This window comes from Mastomys coucha, unplaced genomic scaffold, assembly GCF_008632895.1.
Source record: "Mastomys coucha isolate ucsf_1 unplaced genomic scaffold, UCSF_Mcou_1 pScaffold5, whole genome shotgun sequence".
Taxonomy (NCBI): domain Eukaryota; kingdom Metazoa; phylum Chordata; class Mammalia; order Rodentia; family Muridae; genus Mastomys; species Mastomys coucha.
Window position 1 is genome coordinate 117,661,851 of NW_022196911.1, and position 15,849 is coordinate 117,677,699.

The 15,849-nt window shown below is 46.0% G+C and overlaps 1 long non-coding RNA gene and 1 pseudogene across 1 annotated transcript in view; one reads left to right on the forward strand and one right to left on the reverse strand.

Annotated features, from left to right (window-relative positions):
* Window positions 1-1,883: 1,883 nt before the first annotated feature.
* On the reverse strand, window positions 1,884-2,071 carry LOC116078323 (annotated as a pseudogene).
* Window positions 2,072-7,955: 5,884 nt separating this feature from the next.
* LOC116077552 overlaps window positions 7,956-15,849 on the forward strand; it is a 17,756-nt gene continuing 9,862 nt past the window's right edge. The window contains exons 1-2 of the long non-coding RNA XR_004113270.1: window positions 7,956-8,156; window positions 15,005-15,138. This is a non-coding gene — a long non-coding RNA (uncharacterized LOC116077552). The remainder of the gene's footprint in view (window positions 8,157-15,004; window positions 15,139-15,849) is intronic.

Genomic DNA, 15,849 nt, shown 5'->3' on the forward strand with positions numbered 1-15,849 from the left:
CCCCTGCCCAGCCCCCCAGCTCCTGCACCCCCCCTTTTACTATTATTTTTCAGAAATGATCTTAGGTAGCCTGGTCTAGCTTGCCTTAAATTGCTGAGTGGCTCTTGAACTCCTGATCTTCCTGCCTCCCACTCTCAAGTGCTGGAATTGCAAATATTATCTTAGCACCGGGCGGATTTTCCCAAGGTGATAAGATATGAGGAGATATGGGAGTATATCCCACATATCGTTGATCAAGGATAAAACATCAGACAGGTAGCAAACTGTAGGTGAAGGGCGTGGCCACACTGATATTTTCAGTGAACTTTAGCAGGACTGGGAGTTAGTTCAGTAGGCAGAGGGGTTGCTATTTAAGATTGAGGACTAGGATTCGAACCCTAGAACCCAAGCAGAGGCTCTGGCTTCAGTTCCCAGCACCTGCATGACGGCTCTAAACCATTTGTAACTCCAGTTCCTGAGGATACCCTGTGGTCCTCTGGCCTCCAGGAAATAGGGTTGAAGAGATGACAAGGAGGACCAGGCACACACATGGTGCACATATATAAATGTAGACAAATGTTACTTCATACAAGAAAAATTAAAAGAAATACATTGTTTCTTAAGAAATGCTAGGTGTGGTGGTTTGATCCTATAATCCCAATGCTGACCAGGTAGAGACATGGGCCTGCCCTACTTAGTAAACTCAAGGCCATCAAGAGACCCTGTCTCAAAACAAGGTGGGCAGTTCTGGTCTGCATTCATGTGCACAGACATGTATAGACACACACACAAAAAGAAAAAAATTGCCTCTCATATCAGCTGAGTATGATGACACACATAATCCCAATATTTGGGAGATGGAGACAAGAAGTTCAAGGATTCAAGGCCAGCCTCAGCTACTTGAAACCCTGCCTCAAAAACCCAAAAACAAAAAATAAAAATAAAACTGGCCCTTTGTGCCAGAATATCCCTGAGAGGGATTTTCCTAACATCCCCAGCCCCCTTAGCCACTGAGTTTTGCACAAGCAGAGTCGTAGACTCGGCCTTACACCCACACTGGGCACCTGTTTGCTTAGCATGGACACTCATCCTTACTTTTGCTCTTGTAGGTTTGTAAGTTCTTTTGTCAGTGCTTTCTTAAAACAAACAACAAAAAGGCAGACATACAAATCTCCCCAACAAGATCAGACTTGCAGGCAGGTCTCAGCACCCTTCTTCTGTTGATGTCCTAGACTTAGCCCTGCTGTTACGGGAATCACGTTCCGGAGGCAGGAATTAGCAGAAGGAAATGTGTGTAGCTGCAGTCTGAGTCATGGAGAGGGAGGGGAAAGTGAAAGCTTCCAGGTTTTTTTTGTTTTTTGTTTTTTGTTTTTTGTTTTTCCATTTTTTTCTGAGCAATGTTAAGGACTGTTGAGTAGGAGAATAAAACGAAGTCAGGAAATACATACATGAGATCCGAGGTAAGGGATCAGAGCTGAGATAACCCTCCCCTGGGAGTAGGCTGTCAAGTCTTTCCTTAGGCCACTCTCAGCCAGGGTGGATGATGTCCTGCAGGAATTTAAATTCATTCTCTCCTCACCTCCTCCACCACTTTCTCTTCCTTCCTTCCTTCCTTCCTTCTTTCCTTTCTTTCTTTCTTTCTTTCTTTCTTTCTTTCTTTCTTTCTTTCTCTCTTCCTCCCTCTCTCTCTTTCCTTTTTAACCTAAAACTTCTTTATTTTTTTAGTCTTTAAAAAAACAAGACAAAACAAAACTCTTCTTTCCCCAAAATAACCATTATTAGCTTAGAAAAATGGATGCATATCTTCAAAGAGTTTCCCCTTTAATGGAAACTACATTTTATAGAATCTAAATGTTAAAGGTTTAACAAAAAGCCAGAATCTAGCATAAGTCGAGGAAATCCATTCATACTTCAGGCCCTTCTCCTCCAGGAACCAGCATTGTTGTATTATTTCCATTTAGTAGAATTTTACCTAATTTTGTAATTCTTCTTCTTTCTGGTGTAATTTCAAATTCTGTGACCTCTTCCAACACCTATTGACAAAGTCATCAAATCCTAGAAGTGTACGAACAATTTCTTTATCACTCTTCATCACTTGTCCACAAACTCTGATCTGAAGACCGAAAAGGCCAAGCTGAGAGCTGGGACTGCTACAAGAGACATCTCACTGGCAAGCTTAAAAAGAAGGCAGAGCTGCAGCAACCCGCCCCCTCCCCAAACAAGACTTTTAACTGGTGGTCCTTCACCACTTTTTTGAGAAAGGGTCTTATGTATCCCCAGGCTGGTCTCAAACTGTTCTACATAGCCAAGGATGGCCTTGAACATTTGATCCCCCAGCCTCCAGCTCCTATGTATTATAGACTTGTGCAACGCTATCTGGCTTACTGGATGCTGGGTCAAACCCAGGGTAGGCAAGTAGTCTATCAACTGGGCTGCATGTCTTGCACTGAAATTTGGATTGTTTAGAGTCCCCCTTCCTGTTATGCTGCTTCCTCGTGATAACAACTTCCTGAGAACTTGGCCATTATCACTCCTTATACAAGTAGGCAGCTTTTTGAGTCTTGGCACTCCTGGTTTTGAAGACACCTCTAAGTGGCAAGCCCTGAGATTCATAGGCCTCAGGATGTCTGGCTCCTTCAGGCCCAGTGGTTTGTGAGGGTTGGAGTAGGCAGAGTTTCACTACACAGCCAGGGCTGGACCTCACTATGTAGACCAGGTTGTCCTGAAAGTGTTCTGCCTGCCTCTGCCTCCTGAATGCTGGGATTAGAGGCTTACAGCATGCCTGCCACGGTTCCAGGATTTTGTTTCTCATTTTTATAGGTACTTTGGCTTCTGTGCCTTGTTATTTTTTATCTCCAGAACAGATGAAAAACAAGATGTCTGTTGGTTCCTGGTTTTGGTTTTTGGTGGTTTGTTTTTCAAGACAGGGTTTCTCTGTGTATCTCTGGCTGTCCGGGAACTCACTTTGTAGACTAGGCTGGCCTTGAACTCAGAGATCCACCTGCCTCTGCCCCCTGAGTGCTGGGATCAAATGCATGTGCCACCACTGCCTGGCTGATGCTTTCCTATTTGTAAAATTTATTTCTATTATCTTTAATGTGTATTTATTATTTATGTTTGTATGCATGTGTCTTTATATGTGAGTACCTAGGTGGCCAAGGAGTCCAGAAAAGGTCATCTTAGCTAGCATATCGTCCTCAACTAAGCTCTATGAAACCCCCTTGCTTTAGCCTAGATGTGTGACTTCACTGACTTCCACCTGTGAGATCGGCGAACCCACCTGAGAGCTGCCTCCTAATAAACCTGCCTCTATCTACTTTTAATCTGCTCTAATCTGGCCTATATCTGCATCACCTAGGGAGATAAAATGCCAGTCACCCAGCACATCTCTACTGAGCATATACCCAAAGTGTTCATATTCTATCACAGAGACTGACTCATCCATGCTTATAGCTGTTCTATTCACCCTAGCAAGGAAGTAGAGCCAGCGTAGATGCCGATCGATAGAGGAATAGATAATGGAAATGCGGTACAGTCCCAAAATGGAATATTATTCAGCTGTGAAGAAAAAAATGAAACTATGAAATTTGCATGAAAATGGATGACCTGAAAAGTATATATTGAGGCAACCCAAACTCAGATAAAAACCACATCTCCCTCATGTGCAGCTCCTAGCCTACGTCATACACATGCAAGCAGGTATAAATGTGGGTATAGTTTAAAATTTAGAAGGAGGTCAAGGAAGGGTAGTACTAGGTGATAAGCAAGAATAAATGACACCCAAATCATGGAAAAGGATGTAAAACTAAAAATTTCACCTAGTTTGGATGCAAGAGAAACTTGAAGTAATAAAATTGATGCTATGAAAGATTTCTTAATAAATTTGCTTAGGAAATGCTAAGTTTCACATGTAGAACTCAGCTAAAGGAGCTCTGCTGCCGGGCGGTGGTGGCGCATGCCTTTAATCCCAGCACTTGGGAGGCAGAGGCAGGTGAATTTCTGAGTTTGAGGCCAGCCTGGTCTACAGAGTGAGTTCCAGGACAGCCAGAGCTACACAGAGAAACCCTGTCTGCACTGCCTGCTTTAAGACTGGAAGACGAGCAGTGTACTGACCAAGCTTTTAGAAACTTTTTACTGTAATAAAGTTTAAGGGTCTCTGGAAAAATTCCTGTTGGTGTTTGCTCGCCAAGGTTGACCCTAATTAGGTGTCGTTCCTATGACAAAAGGATTTTGTCTCCTAACAGAATCCTGTCTTAAAACTGGCCACATCAAAGACCTTGCCGCTAACCCCAGCTTGTGGGGCAGGACAGGGTGACACAGTACTGATTTCTCTTCTCCCAAAGAGTCTTGGTTCCAGGAAAGGAATAATTCTCTGCCAGGCAAATAAGACAATCCTGTATAACAACTTTTCAAGAACAACACTGGCTTGCTTATGAAGGCCATATCTTTTCGGGGTAAATCTCCCATCTGCCCAAGTGACCAGACTGTCAATCTGTCTTTGTTTACATTATTCAAGACTTGAAAAAGATCTAAGGATGACAGGGTAGGCAGAATATTTAAGCCTAAGACTTACAGAAACTGGTAACATTTTCTATAAGGCTGGTTCTCTTCCATGTGTTAGCCAGTTAGTGTTGTTGTTATTGTTAAAGTGTTGTTATTATAGTGTCATCACTAAAGAATGTTTCCCTTTATTAATCTCTAACTGCAGAGTGGCTTTTCACTGGGAAAATATTAATTCTATAACAGTTTGACTCTCTCATTCTCCTTATTATTACTATTATTTTGTGGTAGATCAATGAATTCATTTTTTGGGGAATTGAAAAAATAAGAGCCATTTTTTTTTTTTTGCATTCCAAAAGAATACAGCAAGTACTATTTCTTTCAGACAAGGATTGTGAAAGTTGGGCTTAAGAAGAAATTCCATCGGCCATCTGTAACTAGTCCCTAAGGACATTTGTCACATTGACTCAGGAAAAGTTATTTAAAAAATTGTCTCCGGGGAAGATTTTTGCTGTTGTTGGTTTTTGAGACAGAGTTCCTCTTTATAACACTTCTGGCTGTCCTAGAACTTGCTTTTAGACCAGGCTGGTTTTGAACTCACAGAGATCTACCTGCCTCTGCCTCTGGAGTGCTGGGACTAAAGGCATGTGCCATCCTGTCTGGCTCAGGGGAAGGTTTTGTAGCCTAAAACTTCTTCCTTTTTTCTTCTGTTTATGTCAGATTATTCTATTAATATGTAAATCATATTGCTATATATAAAATACAATATAGTTTTAGATTAAAAATAAAAGAAGCCAGCTGGGCAGTGATGGCGACTGCCTTTAATCTCAGCACTTGGGAGCAGAGGCAGGTAGATTTCTGAGTTTGAGGCCAACCTGGTCTACAGAGTGAGTTCCAGGACAACCAGGATTATACAGAGAAAACCTGTCTCGAAAAACAAAAAACAAACAAACAAAAAAGAATCCAAAGATTTAGTTTTGAAGTCCCTCAAAGGTTAAAGCGACTCCTCAGGCTGCTGTAGGTGACAGAGGGTGGTCTTGTCTCCATCCCTCTGGTCACCAACATGAGGGGAAGGCTAGAGGTTCCTGGGATTCTTGGCTTAAGTGTGAAGGTAGGGGTAGAGTCTCACCCACCTAACCAAGGAACACACTTCAGTCTTCTTTCTCCACACAGTGTCTTCCACCCAGTGCAGCTTCCAATGTCACTCTCCTGAATGCATCTCAAGCCTCTGCTATGCTGGGTCTGCTGATGCTCTGTTCACACTGCACGCCGGTACCATGGGCCCACTGCCCTCGCTGTGCAGTAGGGCAGCCCTCTTCTCTTCTACATACCCTGAGTATGTTACTGGTTTTGTGACATGCAGGTGGGCGTCAATGATGTTTATGGTGCCATCCTCCCTCTTTCCTGCCACCAAGTATGTGAGGAGCAGTCCTGTTGTAGGCTGTGGTCTCTCTCTGTCTTTGGACGTGGGCACAAGGCCTATAGAACCTGGAGGTGGAAGGCAAAGCTCCTGGATTGGGCTCTCCTTGTTCTCTGCTGACAGAGGAATGAAGTCCGCTCACCTCCAGGCCCAGCCATCCTCCAGACCCAGCTGCTTCTGGCCACAGGTGATTTCCTTATCAGCATGGCTTAGGTCTCCAGAGAGCTAGCCCCTACTTTGTCCTGGGCCCAGTGAGCTCAGAAGGAATAGGCCACACCCCTGATAGACCATTTTCCTGAACACCTGATAATGTGTAAGAATCTTCATCACTCCTGAGGCGGTGACAGGTAGGCTCTAGGGAGGGCTGCAGAAGGCAGCTTCCTTGTTAGGAGCTGGAGCTTAAGATGGGGCAAGGGGAGGCTGGTCCTTCAGCTTGGTGGGGTTTCTCAGGGCTTCGGGACAGTAGGAAGGCAAAACACATGGCTCTGCTCCACTTAGGGGACCTGTCTTCAGGGCTCAGCTGTTTCAGCCCAGGAGAGAAGCCCTGAGGGGAGCACCTAGCTCTGAGGGAGCACTGTGAGGACTAGTGTTGATTCTCAGCAGCCATGCTGGCTCTGGTCATTAGAGCCAGAAGCTGTGCTCAGCATACAGAAATGCCAACTGAGTCCCACCCTGTTCTGTTGGCTACCTGCTTCCTTCTTCCAGAACTGTCCTTGAATCAGGATGGAGAGGACAACGAGTTAACAGCCAGCCAGGCTTTAGTCCCTAGAGGTTCAGACCATGGTCATGGCCTCAGGATACTGCTCTTCTCTGGGAGGAAGACAGAGTTCAAGCTATATCTCAGAACCAGCCTTGTTTTCCTGCTACTGGGGAGAAGGTGCTGACAAGGGCCCAAGTGCCCTGTCCCCCACTTCCTGCTCTCAATTCCAGTTGGGGTTTTATTAAGTATTGAAGGGTAGGCAGGGACAGAGACTTGCTAGGTGCCAGGTAGCCATTCCCGTGTGAGCAACACTTCTAGGTTGGATTGTGGTTAATCTTCCAACTAGCAGACAGGATGAAGAGATGTTAGAACAGAAGAACAAGGGGCCAGAGATGTTCTGAGGGGTGCCTCCCCAGAGCAGCAAACCTGGCTGGCACTCTCCAAGAGTCAGAGAGGGGGATTGCAGGAATCCAGATACCACAGCTGCCACCAGTGTCCTGCAAGCCACCTTCCCCAAGTCCCCTATTTGACTACACTCAGCACTCAGCAGTCTGTGGCAGGAGGATTGCCATGAATTCAAGGCCAGTCTGGGATACATAGTAAGACCATCTTAAAAATCCAAATTATTAATAATAATCAAGAATAAATAATAAGGATAAAAGTAAATGTTGATGAGATGACTCAGTGGTAAAGGCACTTGCCACCAATCCCAGGGACCTACACTGTGGATGGAAAGAACCAACTCTGGTCTCTACACACATGCTGTGGCACAAGTGCCCACATACATAGGAACACATAATAAACAAATGTAATATACTTTATGTATATATTTTTATTTATATGCATATGAGTGTGGGGCAGTGAGCTGTGTACAGACAGCCTGGTCCCTGGTTGAGCACAGGCCTTGAACCCTGGTGACCTGGTAGGTGGTGACTTCTGCCTGTGTGGGATGACAGGTGTTTGGCCATGCCCCCTGGGCCCCTAGCTCCTGTTGCAGCTACAGCCTCCCACAGCCACCTACCCACCAGAGATGCATGTGATGACCAGAGAGGTGTGTGGTCATCAGTCATGTAGGCAATGCTCAAGCTCCTGGTATTCTGTCTGGACTCCATCCCCACAGTTACCTGGCAACAGCCAGGTATGCTCCTCCCCCCAGTTACCTGGCAACAGCCAGGTAGGCCAAGCCCACTATAAAAGGGGCTGCTTGCCCCCTCCTCTCTTTCTCTTACCCTCTTGCTCTTACTCTCTTGTGTGTGTGTCTCTCTCGTCTTCTTGCTCATCCTCTCTCTACATTCCCTTCCCCACTCTCTCCATGTGGCCATGGCCGGCCTCTACTTCTCTACTCTCTCCCTCTCTCTGCCTTTCTACAATAATACCTTAAAACCATGGACTGCCTCTTCTCATCGGAATCTGCAGTGCTGGAGCAATGGAGCAGGTCTTCCCCTAATGAGCCACTCGTTTAACCTTCCTCGGGAGGCTTCTCTGCGTTCCCAGCCATTTTCACTGCCACCAAGCCAAGCCACTGGACTGACCAAGCCAAGGACTCTCTTCCCCAGGGTAACCACCCGGAACCCTCCTCCTGCCCTTTTCCTTTTGGCTCCAGTCAGAGTCTGCCTGGGGGCCCACACTCTGTTTTCAGCTCTTGCACGGTATCCAGCAGTGTTTGTGGTGCCTAAGAGTGAGAACCTGCAGGTCCCAGCCTCTGTGTGGGCAGGTACCCCCAAGCCAGCTCCCAGCAGGTCTGCAGGGACCTCAGACTGCACCTTCCCCACCCCCCGGAGCGGGGTCCTGCGACTTCTCAAAGCCTGACACCTGCAGGGCGGCGGCCATGGGGTGTGCACAGTCTAACCCACATATGAGTATATGTCACATGTATGCACATGTCCAAGGAGGCTAGAGGGAGACATCAGATTCCCTGGAGCTGGAGTAGTAAGTGCTTGTGGGCCAATCAGCATGGCTGGGGGCAACCGAACTTGGGTCCTTTGGAAGAACAGCGAGTACTCTTAACGGCTGAGTCATTTCTCCAACTCCAACTATAATAACCTTTTTCTTTTAAAAGAATAAAAAGGTAAATAAATAAAATAAAACATATTCCATTAAGCATTCTACATTAGAGGCCAGAGGGTGAGAACCAAGGTCCATTTTCCAGACTGTTTGGAGACTTCTGCAAGACCATGACGTCCCAGTCTTAACATGCACTTTCCTCCCAAACTCAGTCAGGAGACTCTTTACTCAATTTCAGACGAAGACCTCCCTTAGTCTCCGCCCCCTCCCCCATCTTTGCACAGTGCTTGACAACTGCTTAGACATCTCATCTTAATGTTACCCTGGATGGAGGGTCTGAAGTCAGAATGAGAAACTACATACAAGACCATGGGCTCCAAGGTGTCCTCTCACTCTCCTCCTGGCCTGGCTCTGGTAGGCATGGAGTACTGAGTCTAGTGGACTGGGGTAGAGGTCAATCTGTTTGGAGGCCCATACGATTGGAGATGGGCCGTGGACAGAAGGTTCCTCAAGCAGTCTCACTGGAGAGAGAGCTCAGGCATGTAGGAAGAGAGCAAGAGAGCAAGGTGCCCACCAGGGTGTGGGTGGTGATCAGCTGAGTTCCCGTCCTTTCTTTTCAGGAACTGTTGTTAATAGCCTGCCATTTCCTTGCAGCTCAGAGTTCTTTTCCTAGAAGGGCTGAGTCAATATCACTAGCAAATAGATTCCTCTATCCATGTGTGTCCTGAGGGTCCCATTTTATGACCTGCATTTGTGCCCCACTTTCAAGGAGCTGCGGAGCCTTTCTGGGAACCAGGGTTGGGCTGACGGATATACTCAGCCCTTGTCCTTAAATTGGGAGTGGAGAACACTGGGGTTTGTACTGTCCAAATGTTCTGATGTACAGACCACGGGTGGGGACAAGGGTCATCTGTGGAAGGTACCATTTACCACTGGCAGGTTTGAGCCAGCTTGCTCAGGAGTTGGGCCAAGGACTGCCAGCTGCCATATACTGACAAGTTCCTCACAGGTCCCTGTGCAGGGCATCCTAGGCTGCCAGCACACACTTTGCCGGGGGGGGGGGCGCTCGGGGGCATTGTCTATAGAGAGCCATGTGTAGCCCGAAAGTGTGGAGGCTGTTCAATGTGATCAGTATCCCTGTGATAACCAAGGGTGCTGGCAAAGGGTAGAGAGCCCTGGCTGACACTCCAGGAGGAATCCCAGTGTCAGGTTTCAAACCTGGGACAAAGGGGCTGATTTAACTTATCAAAGTGGACACTAGTCATCAGGTTCTCCCTGCGTCCTCAGTCCTTACCTGTTACAGGGAATGGCTGGCACATCCTATCCACTAACTGGAACTCTGTAGCCTAGGGTACTGGGCTACTTTTCCCTATATAATCCAACCATTTAGGTTACCAGCTCTCTGTACTTTTGGGCCTCCTGCCTACTGTACCTAATTCCCCTCTCTCCCCTGTCCCTCCTCTGTCCCGTCACATCCCAGACTTTGCCTATGCTCTTCCACACATCTAGAGTAAACCGTCTCCTCCAGCATACCTACCTAGGAGCAGTCATCTTTTTTATTTTTCTTTTTTCATTCACCCGGAGCTGTTCAGGAACATTTCACCTCTGTGCAGCCTCAGGGCATCCTCACAGTTCAGCCTAGCAGCCCACATTCCCAGGGCTGAGACACCACACTGCACCCAGTTCATTGCAGGAGTTGGGTGTGCTAGCTCACAAACCCCCACTTCTCTTGGAACCCTGGACTGGTGGGAGGGGGATGGTTTGTTTTAGGACCACAAGAGAGGAACTCATGCTAGCTCCCACCCCAGGCCAGGCTAGAGCTTGAGACTGATAAACCCTTGAGTTGGGGAGTGGAGTTGGGGAGTGGGAGACAGGGGCAGCCTGTGGCTCCACCCTAACTCTTTGGCCACAGAACACATGCCGAATAAAGGAATGGTATCCTCTAGCATGTATTGTTTGAGTGCCTAGCTAGCAACTGGAGTCTTCTCTTGACACCAAAGTCCAAGCAACTTTTATTTCCATGGTTCTCAGGGCAGACATCCATGCTTGTTTATCCCTTTTGTTTGCCTTTATCTAAAGAGCTTTGAGAATTGGAAGGTCTTAGTTGGAGCACAAGTCCCACTGCACATTGGTGACTGGTGATGTCAGGGATGTGCCAGGATTCCATTTGCCTCTGCTGGGCCACAGCCTGACCTAGTCTGGATCCTCAAGAATTCTCTACTCTCTGTCCCAGCCCTCCATTCACCTTTACTCCCAACCCCTGGCTTTTTCTCCCCCGGGGTGAACATTTTCCCTGGATCTCCAGCCTCTGGGAAGCCCATTTTACCTTAAACTCCAGTCACTGAAACTGCCCCTTCTAGTATCTGCTGAGACATTTCAGTCATGACCAAGACTTGCTCTCTTTAAATGTTCTTGCAGAGGACTCTAGTTCGCTTCCTAGCACCCATGTTGGGAAGATCACAACTTTAAGGAAGTTTGGGGTGGCAGAGCTATCCAGGGGCTCTGTAGCTATGTCCCCATTATGGACATGGTAGGATGCATTTCTAGTGACCTCAGCTGAAGTAAAGCCCACAGACAACTATTATCCCAAAAGGCTTTCATAGGATAACTGCTCGTTAAGTTAGAAAAAAAAATGCCTTTAATCCCAGCACTTGGGAGACAGAGGCAGATGGATTTCTGAGTTCGAGACCAGCCTGGTCTACAGAGTTCCAGGACAGCCAGGGCAACGCAGAGAAACCCTGTCTCGAAAAACCAACAAAACAAAACAAAACAAAACAAACAAACAAACAAAAAAAAACAAAACCAAAAAAGTGGTTTTAGGGAACTGGGGAAATGGTTAAATAGGTAATATGTTTGCTATGAAAGTGTGAGGTCTAGGGTTTGGATACTTCCCAAATATCTGGGAAGCCCATCTGTAGTCACAATCTTTAAAAGGCAAAAATGGGATCCTGGAGGCTAACTGGCTAGCTAGAAAGAGTCAAATTGGTGAGTTCTAGATACATTAAAAAACAAAACAAACGGGGCTGGGGAGACGGCTCAGTGGCTAAGAGCACTGACTGTTCTTCTGAGGGTCCTGAGTTTGGATCCCAGCAACCACATGGTGGCTCACGGCCATCTGTACAGCTACAGTGTACTCATACACATAAAATAAATCTTTAAAAAAACCCAAACAAACCAAACCAAAACAACAACAAAAAACAGCCTCAGTAAATAACGTGGCCAGTGATTGAGGCAGACATCAAACATTAACTTCACACACACACACACAAACAATTTAAAGAACCACAATAAAAACAAGGCTGGTGGCTTCTGAGGAATGGCACCCAAGGTTGCTTTTAGCCACCTCGGTGTTTGTGTGTTCAATGTGCACACGAGCCAACAAACAACAATGAAAGTGGTTCTATAATTCTCATGAGATAGCACAGAGGCAGAAGTCAAAAGACACTTTGAAACTTGTGTGGGCTGCATCTCCCATCTCACAATTGAGGAGGACAAGAGAGGAGGGCAGGCAGGAAGTAAAGGGCCAGAGGTTCTGGGGTCAGGGATTGGGGGAGTAACAGGGCATTCCAGGGCTTGTGCTCTGTGCTAGTCACCAATAGAGGAGCCAGCTCTGCCTGGTAGGCTGGGTTCACTAGCTGTGAGCACTAGAATTCCAGCCTTTCAGCTGAAGCTCTCTGACCAGAGCTGTGGGTGAGGTAATTGTTTTTCATAAGCCCCTGGGCCTTTGTACATCTTCATGTGTACGTATGCCAGTGTGCATTGCACAGCCGAAGGGTATGGATTAGCATATGCAAGTGATTGATTGTGTGTGGTTGTGAAGTCATGTGAATTATGGGAAAGGGAATGTGTATGTGTGCCAGTGTTCCAGGGACACTGTGACCATTGTAGTAGGCTTCCTCTTATCAGGAAGAAGGGCCTGGAGATCCGGTGTGATATCTAAAGCAATAAACTGGTTTTGGCAGCCCCTGGGACAAACCTGAACACATCTGTCTCCTCTAAAAATGACAAATCAGAGGGAATTCTGCACTTAGTACAGGTCCTGGAACTGGCTCTGGGTGAGGGCTGCTCCTCAGAGTCACTGCCCAGAACTTCCTGGTGACAGTAGGTGAGCAGGATTGGATATAGCCTCAGGGAGGCCACTGAGGAACACAGGAGGAAGGACCAGGTCTGGTGCCCTTTGGCCATACGCAGGACAGAACAGGCCTCATTATCCAACCCACACGTTCACACTGGGTCAGAAGTTTATCAGGGGCAATGGTTACTTGTCCCGGGTCAAAGTATAAACAAAACCAGAATAGTTCTAGCTTTGGAACTGGTCAAAGGAACATTTTGTGTTTTTCTCACACTGTAGCTTAGAACAGTCTGAAACTCACTCTGTAGTCCCGACTGGGCTTGAACACAGAGCAGTTATCCTACCTCAGCTTCCTAAGTGACAGGACTCTCGGCACATCACTATGCCCAGTGGGTCCGTCTTTCCTTCTAACAGGTAAACTTGCTAACTCTGCTTTATATTGACTAGTCCTGAAACTTTTCTTCAGTGTGGGTCTAGAATTCTGGCATACTGCTGGTTATGAAGTGAAAAAGAAAGGTCTGCTTCAGAGAGCAGGGTGGGCTGCTCCAACACGTGGGTAGCACCGGAGAGCAGAGTGCTGGTTGCCTAGCATGTACGAGGTCCTAGGTTCAATTCCCAGCACGACCAACACTCCTCCAAAATGTTTTTAGGGGTTGGATACCCTCATCTGAGTTGTTGATCAGAGATTTCCCAGAGTTTTCCCCAAACAATAGTCTACTGCCATTGCTCTTGGTTACACAGGATGGTTTTGTTCGGTTGCTTGGTTGTTTTTGTTTTCTGAGACAGGATTTCTCAATTTGCTCTGGCTGTCCTGGAACTCACTTTGTAGACCAAGCTGGCCTCAGACTCAGAGATATGCCTGCCTCTGCCTCCCAAGTGCTGGGATTAAAGGCATATACCACCACTACCCAGAAACAAAAAAAAAGACGTTAAAGACACAACATACTTTGTAGGACATAAAAAACAAAACAAAAAAACAAAACAAAACAACAACAACAAAAACCAATCTGTAACTGATCTAGAAGCTTCTTCACCACTGGCTAGCTTTCAGTGCTGGGGTGTGCTGTACAGGTTGCTAGGGGAGAGAAATCAGCAGCAGTCTTATATAATGTACCTTTCAAGCTACAATAGTGACTCACCAGTTAAGATATACCCAGTGATACAATAATGGCATGGCTGTTGTGGAGGTAACCAATTACTTTCTGGTTGGATCTGAGATACATTCCACAGGAGGAAATTCACATCTAGTACTATAAACCTGGTCAAAAGCCCATGGCAGGGGAGGCTATAAATCCTATGGAAGAACCTACTACTGCTTTGTTAAATAGACATGGTATCTAACTGCCTTTAAAATATTTATGTTTACATCCATAGATTTGTGTTGCTTTCAGTCGTGGTCAGAGCAGTTTCTCATTGCATCGGCAAGTTATTGCAGAGGTCCACAATTGGCCAGAGTGCTGGGGATAAATGACCTCTGTGCGCTCTGTCCTAAACAGGGCATCAATATTGCCTCCTCAGAGGCTCAGAGAACCATTGTAGATGAGGAAGAAGAAAGCATGTAAGAGGCAGAGGAGGGGGAGCAGTGCAGTCAAAGCCATCTTTTAGACATGATGACTGTTGTAGCCATGAACCAAGCAACGGTGATTTTCTATAAAGTCCTCCATAAAATGAAACCAACACCCTGTCATAAATGGGGAGGGACTGAGCCACTGACAGTGAGTGATGGGAAGGGCGATTTCCTTCAGTGGCATAGTCATTGGTAAGTTCTCCATGCTCTGGTAGAAACCCTTACTGTGCTCCTGTAGGCAGTCATGATTAACAAACAAGGGACAGGGGAATAGGTGGGAGCTTGCTTGGAAGGAGAAGGGGTTCAGCAATAATTGGGGTGAAATAAGAGAGGGTAAAAATGACCAAATATTATAAATGTAAATAATTTATAATAATATTGTATATATGAAATCACCAAAAGTTCTGGCTCAAGGTTCAAGGATACAGTTCATGATAATGAGAAAATCAAGGCAGTGGGAGCTTGAACTCACTAGTCACATTGTATCCAGTCAGGAAATCAACAGCTGTTGCTCAGCTCTTTCTCCACTTATACAACGTAGGGTCCTTAGCAGGGAGTGGGGCTGGTCTTCTCACCTCAATTATTTCAGTCAAGATAATCTCTGACAGTCATGCCCAGATACCAGTCTCCTCGGTGATTCTTGATTCTGTCCAGTTGACAGTTAACACTACCACCACAGTGACTCATTCTTTAGATGTCTGGCTGGGGACTGGCTGGGGACAGGAGAGATGGTTTGTCTGCTAAGACCACTTGTTCTTGCAGAGGACCTGGATTTGGCTCTCAGCAGCACATGATGACTCGAAACCATCTATAATTCATAGTTCCTGAGGACCTGATGTCCTCTTCTGGCGTCTGTGGGCACCAGGTATTCATTGGCTGGACATGCATATATGCAGGTAAACTATTCATATACATAAAATTTTATAGAGTAATTTAAGAATTTTTTTTAAAAAGTAGATCTCTCAGGTTTATCTATTCTTAATTTTTACTTTAGAGAAAAAGGATTGCTTAAATCCTGGAGATAGAAAGCAGTGAATCCTATACCTGAAACAACTACAAATATACATATATATGCACGTATACATGGACACACAGACACACAGATACACACACATGCACAGACACACACACACCTTCTCCTGGAATTCACTCTGTAGACCAGGCTGGCCTGCCTGCCTCTGCCTCCCAAGTGCTGGGTTTAAAGGCAGGTATCAGTACCACCTGGCTGAGAAAGTATATATTTTTATTAAGTTGGTTTGCATTTTTACTTTCATTCTAAATTGTGTTAGATTCATAGTGAGTTGAAATCTACTTGTAATATGCCAGTAAACATAAGCTTTATGTTTTCTTTAAACCATTGTGGTTAATGAGATATTGCAAATGAAGGTTTGTAAATATTGGCATTTTCCTCTTGGCCTCATGTGGAAGTTCTTAGCACGTTTGAATGCTCTTGTTCTTTTTCATGAACAAATAACACTTTTGAAAACATTTTTCTTAAGAGTCAGAACACAGTGAGGTGCTACCCATACATTGGAACAACCCACCCTGCTCTCCCGTGCTACCCACGCGTTGGAGCAGCCCACCCTGCTCTCCGGTGCTACCCACGC